We start from the raw sequence: 8255 nt of genomic DNA on the forward strand, positions 1-8255 counted from the left end.
AGGAGCCAGCAGAGGGGCTCAGGCCCCAGGGTGTGTGGGGTCAGACATCCTGGCCCTGGTCCCTCCCGCTGTCTCCCTTTCCTGATGTCACACAGCCTGACAACCGCCCAAAGTGGAACCTCACATGGCGGGGGTGGTGTGTGTGGCTGGGAGGAGAGCAGGCGCACACCCGCCCCGTCTTAGGGTGAGGGACGCGTGGACAGCGCTGGGGTGTGGGCGGGAGTGGCCCGGCCCCTCTGTTTCCAACTGTACCACCTTCCTGTGCTATCCGTGTCAGTGCTCAAAAGTCGGAATTTTGGATTGCAGGCCGAGGATACTTGAGGTATATGAACTTTTTAAAATTACTTCATTCCTCTAAAGGAAGTGAAGGAAATGTAACTGACAAGGCAAGATGAACTTTCAGAGTTAGAATTTTGTATCTTGGAGACAAATTGCTTTTCCAAAGTTCCCCAGGCTGAGGGCATAACCCTAAGCCTCCTCTCTTCGCCCCGGAATAACGGGCGGGACATGCACATCTGACTGTAGGAGGCCACTCAGCACCCCTTCCATGGGGAGAGGGGGAGCTCTAGAGGGCCAGGGACCCTCGGGGTGGAGCTGCGTGTGTCGCTGTGTCCGCTCCCCTTCTTCCTTACTGTGAAAGGCCGGCGCACCTGAGTACAGTGGTGACTTGTGGCAGCCTGAGGCCTTACACCCAGCACCGCCTTCCCTCTCCCCAAGCCACTGGGGAGTCAAGCGGTGCAGAGCACAGGGACTAAAGCACCCTGCAACAGAAGCAGAGGAAAGTGGCTGATGCCACAAATAAACAATACAGAGAGCTGGGCTGGTGGCACACTCCCGTAATCCCAACACTTGGGAGGCCGAGGCAGGAGAATCATTTGAGACCAGCCTGGGCTACAAAGTGAGCTCAAGGCCAGCCTGAACTGCATAGCGAGACCCAGTCTCAAAAAAGACAAAAAAAAAAAAAAAAAACTGGATTGGATTTTTAATGAGCAATGTACTTGCTTAAACAAGCACATTTCAGGAAAAAGGACATCGAGACACTGAAAACATAAGAATGGAAAAAAGACACAAAGCAAGGTTAAAGCTAAAATAGCAAATAATCACCTCTCCCAGTAGCTTATGAGGAAGATAGAGAACCAGAGATGCTGTAGAGGATTGGAATACAATTCGGAATCTTGATCTAAATAACGTAAGATTTGACCAGTCAAAAAACACAAGCGTGTGACAGAAAATGTGGAACTGAACACCAGAAGGGATAGCTTGAGGGTTGGAAACGGCGCCAGGAGGAGAGCCGGGAAGGGGAGGGTAAGGGGCTCTCCCTCTGGTAAATGAATGCGGCTGAGGCGGTGTTACAGAACCACCCCGAATGGAAAACACTGCACCAAGGAGCTGGAAGGCAACCACCTTTATCACACCAGCGGGCTGATGGGGGACCGCTCCCGCAGCGGCAGCCCGGAGCCTGCTTTGGGCTTAGTTTGTATAGGTTTTGCAAGCTGGAGATACAAAAGCTTAAAAGTGTGGTGAACTGTTATTGGGTAGCATCAGTTATTCCTCCTTGCTGAGCGGCAAGTCTTTGAAACAAGTTAGCAAACAGGACATTTTGGGGGCTGGAAAGCACCGGCTGTGCAGCTGGGTGTGGGCAGGCTGAGCTGGGTCAGGTTCGCTCTGGTTTGCAGCTGGGCGCAGTCATTCGAGGCTGAGTCCAGCAGATGAGCTAGGTGATGGGCTGCATGATCTTATTTTGTCCTAACGTGGTGTCAGGCTCCTAGCTGATTTTTAAATTTTTAAAATTTCCAGGGGCCGGGGATGTAGCTCAGCAGCAAAAGTGCTTACCTGGCAAGCCTGAGGTCATGAGTTAAGAGTCCCGGTATCAAAAAAAATAAAATAAAATAAAATACAAGTTCCATCACAGCCAGGTGTGTGAATGTGCAGCAGTCCCAGCACTCCAAGGCTGAGACAAGAAGGTGACAAGGTCAAGCCCAGCCAGGACACACAGTAAGACCCCATCTCAAAAAAAAAAAAGGAAAGGAATGCTGTTGTTTCTGTCCTTTCCCAGTCATCCTAATCACAGGTTCCTTTTAGTTAAAAAAAAAAATTATTTCCTGCCAATGGTTCTTAGCCTCCTCTCCTCTCATACTTCCCAATTGTCCCAACCAAAAAAGCACATGAGCAGTAAGAGTCAAAAGAGGCCGGGCATGTTGGCACCTGTAATCCCAGCACTCGGGAGGCTGAGGCAGGAGGATCGTTGCGAGTTCGAGGCCAGCCTGGGCTACAAACTGAGCTCAAGCCCAGCCTGAACTGCATAGCAAGACCCTGTCTCAAAAACACACATATACACACACATAAAAAAAAAGAATCAAAAGTGCTCCTTCATACTCCTCTAAAATCACTGATTTCTGAAAAAATAAAATAAAATCACTGATTTCTGGCTCCTCTTAATACACCTCTAAAATTTCTGTTCACTCATTCTAGAACATTCTCTGAATGATCTTGGACGTCCATCACTGAACGTCCATTGGTCCCTGTGTTGCCAGCCTTTGGGTCCTGAAGAGATTCCTTCCAGGTTCCTGGTGTTCTGAACGAAGAATTGGACAAGACTCTCAGAAAAGGTAGCGAGGATTTGCATTTACTGAAGGTGGAAAAGAAGCAGGCTCTGCAGAGTGAGAGCAGCCGGAACAGACTCACAGCGGCCCTGAGGATAGCCGCAGGCTCTTGGGTCTGGATTCCGAGACTGCATCCCAGGCGTGACCTCCTGGCCACGGTGCTTCTGATATAGAGGAGAAAAAGTCCCAACCTGAGAGGTATCTGGGGTGAGTTTGTGTTCTCTAAAATCAAAGAATGAATTTTAGAAACAACGGAGGTTAACAGCAGAACATATTTATTGAGGAAAAGAAAGCTTCTGTCCGAGAGAGGGACAGAAGGGGACCTGAATGGGTTGCCAAGGACCCCACCTTTCCTAGGGATTTTATAGAGCAAAGCAACGAGGTGAGGCGTGTCCAAGGGGGGGTGGGTGTAGGAAATCACAAGGTAGGCATGAGGTGGGACAAAACTATGGTCAGCCAATAAGAATCGTTCAGGTAAAATTGATTAAATCGGGATCGAATGGGGAAGCGAATCACATAGCAAGTGGGCAGGAATACAGAACAGAGGCTTTTCCTGTAAGGGGTTGGGTCGGTGACTCCTCCAGGTGCTGGCTACTTATTTAGAATATCAGTCCCGGAGTTCTATCCCTAGGGAGGTATGTGGGTGTGTTTGTTTAATTTTTTGTTTTGAAGTCTGGCCAACAGCAGCAAGTATGTCTCCATCTGCAAGGTATCCTGTCTTCCATACTGGCTCCCTGGAGGGCCTGGCCCTGTCTGACTGCCTATAATATTTCTATATGACTCAGCGGCCTATAACAGTATGAGCTCAACAGCACAGGTTTACTTCAGAACAAACCTGAGAGGGACTACCCTGGCACTGAGACTGGAGTGGGGGCTCTCGTACAGGCTATGAGACCTTTTGTAGAGTCCTGAGCATAAAAGGGGCTGGGGGCTGGGGAAGAAAAGTCAAAATGGCGCTGTCAGGGGAAAAATCAGTGAAAAGGAGTTATGGCTATTGCCACAGAAAGGCTTAAGAGGGCTGGGGATATAGCTCAGTGGCATAAGCGCCTTTCTGGCAAGCACAAGGTCCTGAGTTCAATTCCTGGTACACCCCCCCAAAAAAAAAGAGAGAGAAAGGCTTAAGAAACGTAGGGTGTGGTAATGTCTGCCAGGAATAGGGCTGAAGGATGTGGTGGGTATAGCCACGGCTACTGGGGCTTATTAACCCTTAGAAGCTGTGAAAGCATAATGGGGTGGAAGAGGCATAAAGTGACACCTCTCGTCAGTCTAGGATGGTGGTGGTCAGATTCCTTCAGTACCAAAATCTATTATTAGGTTTCTCTGGAGAAACAGAATCATTACAAAATATATGTATAATTGTGCAAAGGGACTTGTTAGGTGAGATTACAGGATCAGAAGTAGAAAAGACTCAGATCCATGTGGCTGATTTCCAGGTTTTTTGTGTCTCAGGGAGTTGGACAAGGCACACAGAAAAGGCAGCAAATGTGTACACTTATTGAAGGTAGAGAAGAGCTGCACTCTACAAGATGAGAATGGGCCAGTGAGAAGAGTTGCTGCAGCCCCAGGGTAAGGGGAAAAGGGTCCCTTGCCTCCAAAATTCCCATATTATCTCCCTCTCCTGCAAATTAGGAATGGAGACAGCTGTCTTACCAAACTCTCACTTGGTGTTAAGCCATGTGTAACTTGTCCTATCAAAAAGCTCACTTGACCTCTTATCTTTTTTGTTTTGTTTTATTTTGTTTTTCTTCCGGTACTGGGAATCGAACTCATGACCTTGCACTTGCCAGGCAGGTGCTGTGCCACTGAGCTAAATCCCCAGCCCCCCAAATTTGTTTTTTGTTTTGTTTTGTTTTGTTTTTTGTTTTTCTTCCGGTACCAGGAATCACTTGGCCTCTTGTCATGTGTAAGTGAAAGATCAGGAACAGTGTCTTTTGATTGGTTATTCCCAATCCTTAATGCAAATCAAGGATTGAAAAGAGCATCTTCTGATGGTTCCTGAAAACAGTGCCAACCTCAGATGAAGGATGGAAAATAGCACTTTTCTGATTGGTTCTATGTGCGGTGATGATGGCACCACCATACTGAGGGTCTTTGTCCCTGGGAGTGTCGCCCTGCTGCCTGTCCTAAGAGGACTTCCAGAACTGCTTCAGAAAGTGGCCAGAAAGGTGGCATAGTGTGTCTGAAGCAGGGGGCAGTATTTCAAGGGGGACTAATGGTAATATGCTTTTAACTGCAATGATTTTTAAAACTTACACATTCATGTAATATGTATCTATATATATATTTTAGACCTTGTCTTGCTGTATAGTTCAGGCTGCCCCTGAATTCACTATGTAGCCCAGGCTGGCCTCATGTGGCAATCCTCCTGCCTCAGCCTCCAGAGTAATGTGATTACAGGCATGCACCACCATGCCCAGCTCATTATATATTTTTATCACATCTCACCTCATATTTTAATTAGGATAATGGTCTCAACTTCTATCCATTTTCCTACAAATGACATGATTTCGTTCTTTTTATGACTGAATACTGACCACATTTTCTTTACCCATTCATATGTTGAAGGGCATCTAGTCTGTTTCCATAGCTTAGCTATTTTGAAGTTGGCTCCTATAAACTTGGGCATGTGTGTATCACTGCAGCATGACATCTTTTATTCTTCCTGCACTATATCCCAAACAGGCAGAGCTGGGCATGGTGATTAAGCTTGATTAAGCCAGTATGATTGGTTTGGGAACTGCTCAGGAGATTGAAGCTCCCAGGTGTGTGTTGGTGGGTCATGGAAACATGACCTTGGGATCCATATCTGTACCCTTGCCCTTTCTTGTCTGGCGCTGTTCCCCAGCTCTGCTTCGCTGATGCCATCAACTAAGCGTCTTTGTTCTTTCACTCCCTTCCACCGTGATGCTCCTGCCTTGGAGCCAGCTGACCATGGACTGACTCCCCTGAAGCTGTGAGCCAAGTTAATTTTTATTACCAAAACCTTTAACCTCCTGGGTTATGTTGGTTCCTAGGTATTTACATTTCTGGAGCTATTGTGTGAGGAGAAATGCTTTCCTGATTTCTTTCTTGGTGGATTTTTGATTGGTGTACAGTGATGGAGACCACTATGAAGCAGCTCTGAGCAAGACTTCTATTTACCAATTGGCCTTCCATGTTTACTTGTGAGTCCCTGGTCCCCACTGAGGCCTGTAATGGTGGATGAAGCCATGAGGCCTCAAAGGAAAGATAAAGTCACAGCTGAGAACATTTGGCTCCAACCCCATTAGCTATGAGCAGACTGTAGCTGCAGGCATCTCACTCCTGCAGTGAAGGCCTTCCTGGAGATAACATAGTTCTCCTAGATTAACAGAAGTATTACTTGGAGAATTCCATAATGATTTTCCCAAGTCCTGCCCAGATTCCTGCATTTTCTTCAGTATCCCCCTCCCTTATTTGAGAACCCAATAAATACGCCGCTCAGGGAAGACTTGGTCTCAACCCAGAGAATCTTGAAGTCTGCAGTAGGGTTAAACCCTCCTAGAGTGCTAAAGGCATTTCAGTTGTCTCAGTAATCAGGCCCTCGCCATCCACTCATTCGGGAGATTGATCAGCCCGCAATAACTAAGGGATACTATTAATGTAATAGTACAGAAATGCAGATGAGCTTTCTGTATTCCTGATTCATACAAACTCTTTGTTGGTTCATTCCTCAAAGTATGTTTAGCTTTACAAACGTATTAGGAGCGTTCTTTCTTGATTACTTATATATTAAATATCTCCTTCTGAGTCCTTGTGTGTCTTTTTTGTTACGTAGAATTTACACAGCAGAAAACATTGCTGTGGCCTCAGTATAGTAACACTGCTGTGCTGCCACCGCCACCACCCAGCTCCAGGACAGCTTCTCCTCCCAACTTCGCTGCAGGCTTCGTGACTTACAGTGTGCAGTTTTGTGGTGCTGGTGACTGAGCCCAGGGTTGTTGCACTGAGGTACAGCCCCAGCCCCCCTTTTTATTTTTATTTTGAGACAGGTTCTTACTAAATTGCTAAGTTCCCCAGGGTGGGCTCAAACCTGTGATTCTCCTGCTTCAGCCTAGCAGAGTGCTGGGATTACAACCATATGATGTCAGGTCCAGCTAGAAGTTTTATATTTTTACATAGTCAAATTTACCAAGCTTTTTCTTTATGACTTGAATTTTATGACTTGGTTAGGGAAATGTTTTGGACTTTTGTTTCTTAGATTTTCTCTTAATACCTTCCCATTGTTAGCGTATATGTCTTTAAACCATTTGGTATTTTCTGTATGAGCCCATGATCTGGGATAAGCATCTAACTACTTTCCTGTAGGTAGGAAGTAAATTGTCCTAAAAATCCATTCTTTATCAATCACTTTGTCATGTAACCGTTGCCAAAAAGTACCTGTCTCCTCTCCTTAATCTTATTATAATTTCCTAGTGCAGAGAGACATTTCTTGCATTTATGAAAGTGTGCTTATTTTAAAATTTTGTTAGTAAAAGACATGCTGTCATTAGTCTTTCTCAAAATCCTCCTCTTTACTTCAAAAACACCTATCCCATTGTCCTTGCACTTTCTGAAGCAGTTTCCAGGTGCACTATCCTGGCTGCCTCGATGTCCTGAACTGATTCTGACGGTTGCCCTTTCATGGCCATTTTGACTTTGGGGAGGAGCCGGAAGCCGCACAGTGCCAGGCCTGGTGAGTCAGGTGGAAATGCACACACTGTGATGAGTCTATGAGCCGCCTTTCTGTTGGATGGCACTCAACGGCAGCATGTGTGGTACTTTTTACCACAACACATGGACACTTGCAAAAGAGGACTTCCAAAACTGCTTCAGAAAGCACCAAGAACAATGGGATAAGTGCAGGGGGAGTTTTGCGGGGGATGAACGGCAGTGTGTCTTTTACTGTAATGATTGCTTCAATTTAAATATCTACTGTATACTTTGATCATCCACATAGGTTTCCTGACCGGTGGCAGAGCCTGATGCCTGAGGGGCGGTGTGACTGCCTGATCAGGTGATGAGAACAAGCCTGGTGTCGGTGAAGCAAAGAAGCAGGTTTCGGAACTCAGAACAAGTCAAAGCTGCCCTCAGTTCATGAAGAGATGTCAGCATTTTCGGCACTGAGCCATCCCACTCACCCCACTATGGAGGAGCACAGCGTGGGTGGAAAGCAGGCGTAGGAGCTTTGCCCCCGCACCTGCAGGTCCATCCATGCCCGCTGCCCACACCACAGCGCTCTGTCGGGCGGATGGGGCGGGCGCACTGTGGCCCTGGCGTGGGCCAGTCTCCGAGATGTGGGCGGTGAGACAGCAGGCGCAGGCCCGGCCGTGTGCGAGGCCGCGGGGGCGGCCGGGGCAGAGGATACCCACGCACTCATGGCAGCAGCGCGCCTGCAAGGACACAAGCGCTGCAAGGCCGCCACCTCTGGGTGGGGAACCAAAGGTCAGGATGGTGGGAAATTCTCCCTGCGAATCTGCCCAGTTGTTCCACTACCTGCTTGCATGTTTCAAATAAGGAAAATGGAATTTTCCAAGTATGTTCACAATGAAGTGAGACATGGTTCTCTCTCTCTCTCTCTCTCTTTCCCTCCCTCTCTCCCTCTCTCCCTCCCTTTCTCTCTCTTTCCCTCCCTCTCTCCCTCTCTCCCTCCCT

This window comes from Chinchilla lanigera, unplaced genomic scaffold (assembly GCF_000276665.1).
Source record: "Chinchilla lanigera isolate Chin_1 unplaced genomic scaffold, ChiLan1.0 scaffold00002, whole genome shotgun sequence".
Taxonomy (NCBI): domain Eukaryota; kingdom Metazoa; phylum Chordata; class Mammalia; order Rodentia; family Chinchillidae; genus Chinchilla; species Chinchilla lanigera.